This window comes from Bufo bufo, chromosome 1 (assembly GCF_905171765.1).
Source record: "Bufo bufo chromosome 1, aBufBuf1.1, whole genome shotgun sequence".
Taxonomy (NCBI): domain Eukaryota; kingdom Metazoa; phylum Chordata; class Amphibia; order Anura; family Bufonidae; genus Bufo; species Bufo bufo.
This window is the reverse complement of record NC_053389.1, coordinates 710,664,593-710,678,033: the sequence shown is the minus strand read 5'-3', so window position 1 is coordinate 710,678,033 and position 13,441 is coordinate 710,664,593. Positions and strand designations below refer to the sequence as shown.

General features: G+C 45.4%; 1 protein-coding gene across 10 annotated transcripts in view; it reads right to left on the bottom strand.

Moving 5' to 3' along the window:
- Positions 1-11,397, bottom strand: part of MEF2A (myocyte enhancer factor 2A) — a 154,679-nt gene extending 143,282 nt beyond the window's left edge. For 3 of the 10 annotated variants that reach the window (XM_040414224.1, XM_040414232.1, XM_040414233.1), the window contains exon 1: positions 10,452-11,395. The gene's annotated coding sequence lies outside the window, so the exon portion shown is untranslated. Of the gene's footprint in view, positions 1-10,451 lie in introns of all 10 variants that reach the window. The other 7 variants (XM_040414231.1, XM_040414236.1, XM_040414230.1 and 4 more) reach the window with 5 other exon arrangements.
- Between the last annotated feature and the right edge of the window lie 2,044 nt (positions 11,398-13,441).

Genomic DNA, 13,441 nt, shown 5'->3' with positions numbered 1-13,441 from the left:
CAATTATAGTAAACATTTAAAAAGAGATAGGAAAAAAGGCTGCAGAAAACTAAAGAAAAAGTAAGTAAAACAGACTAAAATTTCTTCAATCTGGCACTAAAGAGGTTGTCTGACCAGATCAACCCCTTTATATACTGTACTTGCATTATTAGGGTATCTGTATAAGTTGGAATGGGCTCCCATGATCAAACTCTCTATAAGTCAGGCTGGAGAGCCATCGTGGACCTGGCAGGATAACATATTACATGGTCTATCGTTCATTGGAATACACGAACACATACTCTTTGCAACGTTTAGCTGATCGCTGGCCAAGCTTCAATTCAAAACCCACAGCCGCCATTAGTGGTCTGCACACCATGCGTAGATCAACTAACCCCTGACCATAGACAACAACTATGACGCCTAGGGTTTCTTTTACCCAATAGCACAACTAAAGGATACAGAAGGTACAGGATACACGTGGGTAGGATCCTCTTGCTTACTGTCTCTATCTTAGTAAAGAGCAATATCTACATGCCTGTAACATGCGGCCCTATAACCCTTATGCCTCTGACGCATACAATAATGTGTCGGCTCTAACCAGTGTGAATGAGCTTAGCTATACTGTATACTGGTAAAAATTATATTGCAGTTTTTCATCCCCATGACTGAACAGAGAATATGGGGCATTACAAACACCAGTCTTGGCAAAGTCCACTGGAGCAGAAAACACTGAATGTATTACGAAGCACATCTTCTAGTTAGCCGGCCATCAGTAAGTAGGACCGCCCACTGGACTCCTAAGCACAGGAAGAGCAGAGGTTTCAACTAATAAATTACAAGTTTTACTGACTTTTCCAACAGAACTTTACAGGGTAAACTCAAAAAATTTGAATATTGTGCAAAAGTTCATTTATTTCAGTAATGCAACTTAAAAGGTGAAACAAACATACGAGATAGACTCATTACATGCAAAGCGAGATATTTCAAGCCTTTATTTGTTATAATTTGGATGATTGTGACTTTGGGGTTTCATAAGCTGTAAGCCATAATCTCAGAAAATTAGAATATTACATGAAATCAATAAAAAAAAAAGAAAGAATGTTAAATAGAAAAATGTAGGACCTCTGAAAAGTATAACCATGCCTATGTACTCAGTACTTGGTATGGGCCCCTCAATGCGGCGTGGCATGGATGCTATCAGCCTATGGCACTGCTGAGGTGTTATGGAAGACCAGGATGCTTCAATAGCAGCCTTCAGCTCTTCTGCATTGTTCGGTCTCATGTCTCATCTTTCTCTTGGCAATGCCCCATAGATTCTCTATGGGGTTCAGGTCAGGAGAGTTTGCTGACCAATCAAGCACAGTGATCCCATGGTCATTGAACCAGGTTTTGGTACTTTTGGCAGTGTAGGCAGGTGCCAAGTCCTGCTGGAAAACAAAGTCGCCATCTCCATAAAGCTCGTCTGCGGAAGGAAGCATGAAGTGCTCCAAAATATCCTTGTAGACGGCTGCGTTTACTCTGCACTTAATATAGCACAGTGGACCAACACCAGCAGATGACATGGCTCCCCAAATCAACACAGACTGTGGAAACTTCACACTGGACTTCAAGCATCTTGCATTGTGTGCCTCTCCATTCTTCCTCCAGACTCTGGGTCCTTGGTTTCCAAATGAGATGCAAAAGTTGCTCTCATCAGAAAAGAGGACTTTGGACCACTGAGCAACAGAGCAGTTCTTTTTTTCTTTAGCCCAGGTAAGGCGCTTCTGACGTTTGTTGTTCAGGAGAGGCTTGACAAGAGGAATACGACATTTAAAGCCCATGTCCAGGATCCGTCTGTGTGTGGTGGCTCTTGATGCACCAACTCCAGCCTCAGTCCACTCCTTGTGAAAGTCCCCAACACTTTCGAATGGCCTTTTCCTGACAATCCTCTCCAGGCTGCGGTCATCCCTGCTGCTTGTGCACCTTTTTCTTCCACACAACGTTCTATTAATGTGCTTTGATACAGAACTTTGGGAACATCCAACTTCTTTTGCAATTACCTTACAAGGCTTTCCCCCCCATAAGGAGAGCGTCAATGATGGTTTTCTGCACAGCTGTCAGGTCAGCAGTCTTTCCCATGATTGTGAGTCCACCTGAACCAGACTGAGAGACAATTTAAAGGCTCAGGAACCCTTTGCAGGTGTTCTGGATTAATTAGCTGACTACAGTGTGACACTTTGAGCCTAGAATATTGAACCTTTTCACAATATTCAAATTTTCTGAGATTGTGACTTTTGGGTTTCATAAGCTGTAAGCCATAATCATCCAAATTATAACAAATAAAGGCTTGAAATATCTCGCTTTGCATGTAATGAGTCTATCTCATATATTAGTTTCACCTTTAAAGTTGCATTACTGAAATAAATGAACTTTTCCACAATATTCCAATTTTTCGAGTTTCACCTGTATATCCATCTGCTCAGCTCCTCCAGCTCTATACCTTGCTGCCCGCAGACTGCGCTGCTTGTTCATGGTGACAGGTTCTCTTTAAAAGACGCTATTGTGTCACAAATGATCTGAGTTAGGCCTCATGCACTCCATCGTATCCGTTGTGTGGTCGGCAAATCATGGTTGTGTGCATGCCGACATCTTTTTTTTTTTTTTTTTACTCCTGTGAAATGTCTTATCCTTGTCCACAAAACGGACAAGAATAGAACAAGTTCTATTTTTAATGTGGGGTCGTGGAACAGACATCCAGGTGCGGAAAACAGGCGGTGTGCGGTATGCATCTATTATGGCCTCAATGAAATGAATGGGTCTGCCTCCGATTGGCAAAAAATGCGGAATGGATGCGGACCGAACGTACGGCCGTGCGCATGAGGCCTTATAAAATAGTCAAAGTCTATAAAGATGACTTTATAAACTCTAAAGTCTATAAAAACTCCACAATAAATTGCTAACAGACTATCATTTGCATTTTAATCAAAGTCCCATAGGTGGATTCGTCTGCTCGATTCTCTGTTTCCCATCTTGCAGCCCTGTGCCAAAAGGTAGCGCTGGACTATCAGAATTTGCAGACTATTGGAAGGCAATTTAAAACACAGTCTCTTATCAAACGAATTACAATGCAAAGGCTAAAAACATCCTGTATCATCTGGTGCTGACTGAAGGGCAATCCAGGGAATATGACTGCCAGAAATAGCCCCTCATAGTACGGTGAGCACATCTATTTGGGGGTTATTTTGGAATGGCTACTATATTTTACCCATTCATTGGATACTATATCTGCTACAGTTAAACTATTAACAGCATCTAGTTTAGAAAAAAATAAAAATAAAAATAATCCTATAGGATGCGCGCCAGCCCTCCTAATCTGAGGCGGGACCCTGGCAGAGACGTCTATTTACTGAAGGCACACGTGCCACTGGTGCTACAAATAAAGGGTGGAAAAACACTTACCCCAGAGGTTCCTCCTGCTCCACGCTAAAGTGAGCCAAGCAAGCAAGACTATATATACACCGCAGGGACTATTTTTACTTCTGTCAGACTTCTTCTAATCTGCCTATGGCTTTCTAATAAATAACAATCCAAAATAAACTGCTGCATGTCTAGATAGCAGACGTGGGATACGCTTCATATTCTGCAGGAACTGCACGCAGCAGACGTGTGGGTCACAGATCGGTTCAGTTTACATCTATTACATCCTATGGATAACTATTTAAGTTCGACCTGGTGACAAAAACCTTGTCTTTTTTTATTCTGAACTATAAAAGAAAATAGTAAAAAATACATGTAAAATCTGCACGACCCTGAAAGAAACATACGGCTAGGGTAGATCATCATTTAGCACAGACTCCCACACACCCCTTGCAAATCCAGCACCTAAGAACACATCCTTATGTTATTTAAAGGTTGCTTTATTTTTTTGTTGTTGCATATCCTAAAAATAAATTATATATTGAGCTAGGAGAGAAGAAAATGGAATCTGAACAGCAGCCGCCACAGCCAGGTAAAGGGGGCTTCCGTTGTTCGAGGGGGTGACAGGTCTCAGTAAAAAAATGTGTCACAACAAGAAGGATGTCACAACAAGACATCTTCTAACAAGTATATATATATATATCTCCGGAGAATGATGTCGCCGTGATGCTTGTGCCCTGAACTTTTTTTCATGCCTCCACACTTAAAATGATTGGGGTTGTAGTATAGACGTCAGCATCACCAGCTACATTCATGGCTTTGAAACTAAATATCCAGAGGAAAAGGTGATAAAAAACTAGTTCAGAGGGGGTTCAACCAGTGCAAGACCACATATAACCAGAACCAGGCAACCATGCCTAGGAGAAATTTGGTTAGTAGGAATTTGAATGGAACGCTGCTCGCTTTAAAATCTTGTTATCATATGACAAATATCAAAAATGAAACTCAGACATCATATAGTACATGAGAGTCTCCTTCTCACAAAGCTAGAACCAGCCCTGTACCTCACATGGATCCAGAGATCTCTCCATTCATTGCTCTGCTAGATTTATATCAAGCTGGCAGCTCAAGGGGAGTGTCTTCTCTGCTGCAGCTATGGGGGCGTGTCTAAGCTCTCCCTATCACAGCTCAGGGGGCGTGTCTCAGCTCTCCCCCATCACAGCTCAAGGGGAGCGTCTTCTCTGCTGCAGCTGGTGGCAGTTGAAGGATGGAACCACGCTTGTGTGTCCACCCCAGAAAATTTAGAAAAAGAACAAAACAGCAGGTGGCGCTATGCAGATACATTTTATTAAATAACTCAGTGGCTATGTTAAATTTTTAATTACATTCAATTACAGAAGTAGGAGAGAATATTTAAAAGAAAAAAAATACTACAATCGGACATAGTTTTAAATTAGAGGGGCAAAGGTTTGAAAGTAATATCAGGAAGTATTACTTTACTGAGAGAGTAGTGGATGCATGGAATAGCCTTCCTGCAGAAGTGGTAGCTGCAAATACAGTGAAGGAGTTTAAGCATGCATGGGATAGGCATAAGGCCATCCTTCATATAAGATAGCAAAAAATGGCCACAGGGAGAGAAAGGCGCTCATAGGGCGAGTATGTCAAATCAACAGTGTCCTCCAGAGGAAGGCGGGTTTAATTAAACTCACCTGTTTTAGTTGCACCAATATTGGGCGCAACCACAATGAAGGCCAACTGGGAAAGGTTGCTGGTTGGTGCTGCCGATTGAGTCCGGAATCTCTTTAGGCGGGTGCCAGACCGCCAGCCGAGTGAACAATTGTATTGAAGCTCCACTAGACCAAGAAAGTCAAGTGGGCTTATGGACATGAGGCGCAGGATCACAACCAGGTGTTGAATGTCAAGTTATTTATTAGAAGACAACGCGTTTTGGGGTACAGCGGACCCCTTTTTCAAGTCTGTGGGGCTGCAGAGAGAGTACCACGATCACGGCCGTACGCTGCCGGCACGTGGGGCGTCGGCAGCGTACGGCCGTGATCGTGGTACTCTCTCTGCAGCCCCACAGACTTAAAAAAGGGGTCTGCTGAACCCCGAAACGCGCTGTCTTCTAATAAATAACTTGACATTCCATAAGCCCACTTGACTTTCTTGGTCTAGTGGAGCTTCAATACAATCATATAAGATAGAGCCAGGGGCTATTCATAGTATTCAGTATATTGGGCAGACTAGATGGGCCAAATGGTTCTTATCTGCCGACACATTCTATGTTTTTAAGTATTTAGATCCAGGTGCTGGTTTAATAACTGTAGAATATTTTTGATGGTATAACCCCTCTAAAATGCTTCTGGTCAAAATACCCCTTTGAAAAGGTGAGTGGCTGCCTAATCAACATGCATTCATTTTTGTGAAAGCTTTTAAGGCACAGTGCATGTCCATGTGAACAGACAATAATATAGTAAAATGACTGAAAAAACACTCCGTAGTGCTTCCGTGATGAGGGGTGCACACAGACGTTTTGAATATTTTAACAGGCCAAAAAAAAAAAAAAAAAACGACAGTAGCAGATTTGAAAATAATATACAACAGAATGAAATCCATTTTAGCAATTTAATAGAGAACTAAAGAAAGCGATGGTAGGCTCTGTGTACAGCACTACAGACTATGTCGGGGCTTTATAACGGATCATCACCCTCTTCTATTCTTTATTGGATTTCTAAAATCTATTATCCAATGTCATAGCTGGTTTCTCAGTTCAGCTACCACAACACCTATTTACCAGCACTGCGAGGCAGTCATTAGGAATTATTATGGCTGGAGGGGCCATCCTGACATATTTCAGTTTACTAGGTGTTATAGTTTATAGCCAAACAGCAGTTACAAGTGTACGACATCAATAAACCCTGTACACTTTATAGCTGCGTACAAATGCAGGGCGAGTCCACAGACAAACATGGGAGAATCGAAATGGAACTACAAGCAGCGGAATAGGGAAAATTGTATTAATTATTCATTTCAGACACAATCAGAGGAGGATTGTATTTAGACTGTTGGGCCTGGATGCGGCCGTTTCGATTGTCAGAACAGGGTTAGGCTACTTTCACACTGGCGTTTTGAATTCCGTTTGGGAGATCCGTTTCAGGGATCAGGATTCAGGAAACGGTTCAAAACGGATCAGTTCAGCCCCAATGCATTCTGAATAGATAAGGATCCGTTCAGAACGCATCAGTTTGGCTCCATTACGCTCTGGATGCGGACACCAAAACGCTGCTTGCAGCGTTTTGGTGTCCGCCTGGCGATGCGGAGCCAAACGGATCCGTCCTGACTTACAATGCAAGTCAATGGGAGGCGGATCCGTTTTCAATTGCACCATATTGTGTCAGTGAAAACGGATCCGTCCCCATTGACTTGCATTGTAAGTCAGGACGGATCCAATTTGACTGACTTTTTTTTTTTAAGAAGAATAATGCAAACGGGTCCATTCTGAACGGATACAAGCGTTTGCATTATAGGTGCGGATCCGTCTGTGCAGATACCAGACGGATCCGCACCTAACGCGAGTGTGAAAGTAGCCTAAGTGAGCCATCCATTCTGCCCATTGGTTGGCTGACAGAGGTGGGACCCCCCCATCTATCAGATATTCATGACATATCCTTTAGATGTAGCATAAAACTCTGATGGAACAGTTATTTAAAAATACAGACTTCTGAATGAGCAAAATAATCTTTTTTTTCCCCCCTCAATGAAAGATTATACGACTGGCAACTACATGTATCTAGCACACTTTGTTACATTTTTTTTTCGGTAACTCCTAGTAAAACTGTATAGCACAACCCATGGAACCAGGTGGGATGACTCCCGGCAAAGTCTGACACTGGCAGCACTGATTGGTAACACCCGTCTTGACCTTCACTGCAAACTGCTGGCAATTCATTCATAACTTCTAGAAGTAATAAAGGAATGGTACAACATGGAGTTGTATTATTACATGAGGAATAAAACGCACATGTCAGGAGAGGTGGCAGTTGAGAGGAGAGGTCCTCTTTAAAGGCCACCTTAACATTAGCTGCTCCTAACCATAGGGGTCTTTCAGACAAACGTGTCCTGTGCGGGAATCACGCTCCGCGTGTGAGCGTGATCCTCCGTTATGGACACTGCTGGTTTCTCAGGAGATACTGATTTATAATGCTGTGTGTCTCTGCATGACCTTACTGCTACCGAATTAGGGCTCATTCTGACGGCCATATGTTTTGTTCCGCACAAAAACAATATGGCCGTCTGAATGAGCCCTTATACTGACATAAAGCTGCCAGTATAATTCTGCAGAAGTAAGGTCGTGCAGAGAACACAGCATTATAAATCATTATAATGCCCTGTGCTCCTGGGAAACCAGCAGTGTCCATAATAAGGAATCACACCCACACACTGAGCACGATTCCCGCACAGGACGTGCTTGTCTGAAAGAGCCCTAAGGAGGCCATACACATGCATGCTTGGCTGGGCACAGTGTTCATAATGGATGAAGGGGAGTAAGCAGCTGCTAGACACCCCTGGTGGCATCCTGTCTCCATTGACAACAAAGGATTGAACATGTAGAAAGCCAACATGCCTGACCCTTCTTTTCCTTCCTTGATATCTGCCATTGCGGGAGTCAGCACATCCCAGGCAGGTTAGATGGTTGGCCAGTCCCATCATAATCAGCAGAGGGCATTTCCACCATGTGAAGTTCCCCGCCAAACCACACTGAAATAGCTACCGCACCACCGCCACAGGGTTCAGTCTCGGCAAGGAACCTTTCTAATTTGAACGCGGCTATTAAATGTGTTTATCGAATGTGTTTACCCGCCATTTTCCCCAAAGACACGAGTGGAGTAGTGAAGGAGAAGGGAACATCTGGATGCACCTCTCGGTGACTACACAAGGTAGCACTGGGAGCACAGTCACCCAATTAAACAGTTTGTTTGGCGGTCACATTATTAATGAGACCGAGTCGAGCCGCGGCGCAGACAGATGCTGCAACAGCAAATGTGAGCCTGTATTAACTCTATGCTGTCTACCTAAAGCCAGTAATGAGCACCACTGTAGCCAACTACTACCACCAACATGCTATTAGCCACCTGACTGGAGGCATCATGCAGAAGCACAGCGGAGACCAGAAGTGCATGATAAGAGGGAGAAATCAGATTACACTGGGATGGAGTTACCACATGTGCACAGCTGTATAATGGATATGCAATACCCCACCTATAGAAAGCTATGGACTATATTTACACACGTCTCCAATGTCATATAGAAGCTTTGTCCCACAGATCGGTACGGATGTATGGGGGGAAAAAAAGGTTGTATATCCGATTGCATGCTGTATTTCCAAGGTCTTTCCCCTTAGAAGCGTGCTGGTGGCAGTGGCCCCCGGGTACAGTGCTGCCAGGATGCTATCTTAGGGCCCATTAAGCAGGGATGACATCAGAGTCACATTCCTGGTTTTCAGTAGGGAGGGGAGGATAGGGGTTGTATATGTTCAGTCTTTGACTACTGTTATACCCAAATTGGGTTTATATATGTTCAAACATGTGAATTTGTACTAATTTCATACATGCACAAAATTGAGCAAATTAATAATAAAAATTATTTAATAAAAAAAATATATAAATATATATAATAATTATTATAATAATAGCAGCAGAGCCATCCGTCACATGAAAGACTCCAATGTCAGACCCCACTGACACGTAATAAGGTTCAGGTTCGGTCATGGTGACAGTCATTTTGCCAGAAAATTAAAATGAATTTGTGCTACGCTATTTTTTTTTTTCTTGGGAAATATGGAAGGACGGCAGCTTCAACGCAGATAGGAACGGTATACAGCAGGGAATCGTGATACTCAACCTGTGGCCCTCCAGCTGTTGCAGAACTACAACTCCCAGTATGCCTGGACAGCCTACAGCTATTAAGGCATGCTGGGAGTTGTAGTTTTACAACAGCTGGAGGGCTGCAGGTTGAGCATCCCTGGCATACAGTTTCCTCACCTTTCTGTTGGGGCGGCAGGACTCGGACATTCATGTATCATATGAGAAGAAAGTTTTAGGAGACACTTTTCAGCAGATGTGGGCCATAAAAAAAAAATATATATAAATAAAAAAAAGCAAAGAAAGGATAGAATGGCAGATCTATAAATGGCTGTGACAGCGGCTGGACAGACAATGAACCTTCATCACGTGTCCTCGTGACCACACTGCACACATCCTGGCAAAAAGCTTCAGGTCAAGACAGAAGAAACCCGATGAAAACCCTTGAGTGGGGACATCTAAGCACAGGGTTATAGGATCTCTAGGACAACTCAAGTGCACAGGACGGTCCTTCTAAATTTCCTTAAAGGAACAATCATTAAAATAATGGAGAATGCAGACCATGACCGTGGACTCCAGGAGCCTGAAGAGAAATCTCGGAGACTTTCTAAGTCACAATACTAAGGAGCCAGCTTGAGTTTTCATAAACAAGTCACATCAACCAACCAATGCATACAGTATCAAATATGACCATAGGAGACAATGTAGCAACAGTACCCCAGAATGACATGGGTACCCCATCACATGTCACGCCCCATAATTTGTGAAGTATGGCGGTCAACATGGTGCTCGTTACCTGCCGCATATTGTAAAGTGAAACGCCAAACAAAGCCCCCACAAAGTTGCATTTCACAGTTCAGGGTGCCGTTCCTTGTGATGTAAGTGGGGGTGTCAGTGCCCCCCACCTGTCAGCAGTGACTGTGCTATGTATCTGCCTCACCAGATGACAGGGGGTGTGGATCCAGGGGTGGCATTATCAGCCAGGTCACAAGATAGAGGAGGGGGGCAGTAAGGAAAGTGTGGGCACCCCCAGAACTGTGGGCACCAGCAAGTTTAGGGTGGGGGTCCCAGGGTGTAGAGGAGAATACAATTACTTCACACCAATGAGGGGAGACTGATGAGCACTCTCAGCACCAAGCCATAATAACACATGACAGCACATGTGGAAAGCCCCTCCCCACAGCAGAGACCCCCGACTCTGGGCATACTCACCCAATGTGCTCCTGTTGGTACACTGTCACCGAGCCTCCCGTGTGCTACAATGTATTCCTCCCTCCTGCTGCTGGATACACACACACTCCGCCTTCCCAGCCCGCACCTGGAGCGGTTCTCTCAGCAGGACCCAGCGGACTTCTTTTCGTCAATCTGTACCCACCCTCAAACACCACAACAGATCATCTCTTTTAAGTGACACTCCGCCACAGCCGCTTCACCTCTTAGAACTCAGGGGGGCTGAAGAGGGCGGATCACTCCGCGTCAAAGGCCCGGCTGATGACGTCAGCGGCAGCCCAGAAGCCAGGGCAGGCTAGAAGGAGGAGAGCACTCCGTGGAGTCAGAACTGCACGTCCACTCGTTAGAACGCCACAGATAAACAATGCAGCCGTGTCGGTAACGACTCGCTGTCTGTGACGTGGGATAAAGGCGGGAAGGAAATGAGGCCGCTAGCTTGACAGCTCGCACGTTGGATTTCTCTTAGCAACCGATGACGTCTTCGACTCCGTAGCCTCAGGCGATTGGCTGATACGGTGACAGAAGACGGGAGGAAGGACCTTTTCGAAGATGAGAGTGATTGACGTGTGTTTTAGCCAATCCAAATGCAGAAGAGGCGGAGACGTATGAGACGGCTTGTGGCAATGTTTTTATCAGCTGCAACGCAAGGTGTGTGCTCTGGGTGTGGAGCGGGCGGAGGATCACTGGTCTCAACTGAAATGTCACTGATTTACAGGACCTGATACCACAGCAATGCACAGTCCATGCCAGAGACCTATAGGAAAAGCCAGAAGTACACGGATACATGTATTCTCATGTCCTACTCCTGTGTGAGGAACATTGTGGGGAGTGTAACACATCTGGTGCCAAGGAAGTGGAGTTTTCTGGGCTCTAGATTTCCTCAAAGTGGAAAAAAACGCAAAAACATCTAATTTAGGGCTCATGCACACGACAGTATTTTGCGTTCAGTATACTGGCCGTTTTTTTTTAGTTCAGTATGCGGTACATAAACGGAACCATTCATTTCAATGGTTCAGCAAAAAAAAAAAACGAAAAGTACTCCGTATGCATTCCGTCAGGGCCGCTGATAGAAATCATGGGGCCCCGTACAGCATACATGACGGGGCCCCCTTCAGCTCCACCCCCTGATCCCTCCTTCAGCCACACCCCTGGCCCCGCCCTTGGCCCCTCCCCAGACGCCGCCTTGAAACAACATGCAGATTTGTCTACAAGTGATATTTATGGCGCTGGGGGGTCGTCTGTGAATGGCGCTGTTATGGAGGGGATCTGTGAATGGCACTGTTATGGAGGGGATCTGTGGATGGCACTGTTATGGAGGGATCTGTGGATGGCACTGTTATGGAGGGGATCTGTGGATGGCACTGTTATGGAGGGGATCTGTGGATGGCACTGTTATGGAGGGGATCTGTGGATGGCACTGTTATGGAGGGGATCTGTGGATGGCACTGTTATGGAGGGGATCTGTGGATGGCACTGTTATGGAGGGGATCTGTGGATGGCACTGTTATGGGGGGATCTGTGGATGGCACTGTTATGGAGGGGATCTGTGGATGGCACTGTTATAGAGAGGGATCTGTGGATGACACATACCGTATATAGCATCTTATGCTATGTGTCATCCACAGATACCCTCCATAACAGTGCCATCCACAGATCCCCCCCATAACAGTCATCCACAGATCCCCCCATAACAGTGTCATCCACAGATCCCCCCATAACAGTGTCATCCACAGATCCCCCCCATAACAGTGTCATCCACAGATCCCCCTCCATAATGGTGCCATCCACAGATCCCCCCCATAAGTGTCATCCACAGACCCCCCGGCCCCCCCCATAAGTGTCATCCACATGACAGACCCCCCCCCCCATAACAGTGCCATCCACGGATCCCCCGCCCTCCCTATAACAGTGCCGTCATGACGTCATCCATATAGATCCCCCCCCCCCCCCCGCCACTCACAGTAGTATACATTAATAAATCGGTGCAGGCTGCAGACAGTAACTTTAATTTTAGCACAGGCACAGCGCTCATCTCTTTACTAAAATACTACCTTACATTCAGCTCCTGCCTCCTCCCTCCACCCTCCAGTAACAAGTGCGGGCGGCAGCGCTCACTCACTGACGTCACGCGCCTGCGCCGCCTAGTGGGAGGAGCAGGCGTGTGACGTCAGTGAGTGAGCGCCGCCCCCACACTGCCTGCTGTTACTGGAGCCAGCCCACTGACAGCAAAAAAAATTAAAATGGCTCGGGAGTAGGGTTGCCACCTTTTCTTCAAGCCAAACCCGAACAGAAGGGAGGGAGGGCCCCCTTCCAGGCCCCGCCTCCAGCCACGCCCATGTCCCGCCTCCAACCATGTCCCGTCTCCACCCTTGGTCGCTGTCGCACCGCGATCGTTACGCCCCTGATCCTGCGCCGTCCCGTTTAGTATTCGGCGCAGGCGCGGGATTTACGGGACGAAGAGGAGAACTCGGACGTCAATCAACTGGACATGGGCGTGCCACTGCCAAAGGGTGAATAGACGGAGCCTCTAGGTGCTGCAGGAACGCCCTCATAGCACCTAGAGGCTCATTAGCATATGATAAGTCTTTATTTTAAGAGAACGGCGGCAGCGGCAGGCAGGGAGTTATGTACTGCTGACATCAGCACATCGCTAATGTCAGTCAGCTACATAACATAATGTTTTTTCTGATGATTGACAGATTCAGAAACCTGTTTAAAGGGCTTCTGTCACCCCACTAAACTCTTTTTTTTTTTTTTTTTTTTTTTTTTTTTTTTTTTTTCGGCTTCTTATAATCCCTATACTGCGATATATGAATACATAATGTTATTAGTCATTTTGGTTCAGTAGATAATGAATAAAACAGATTTTTATAATATGTAAATTACCTCTCTACCAGCAGGCAGGGCGGTTACTTGCTGGTAGCATCCGCATCCTCCTATCATAATGACGCCCCCTCCTCATGTTGATTGAC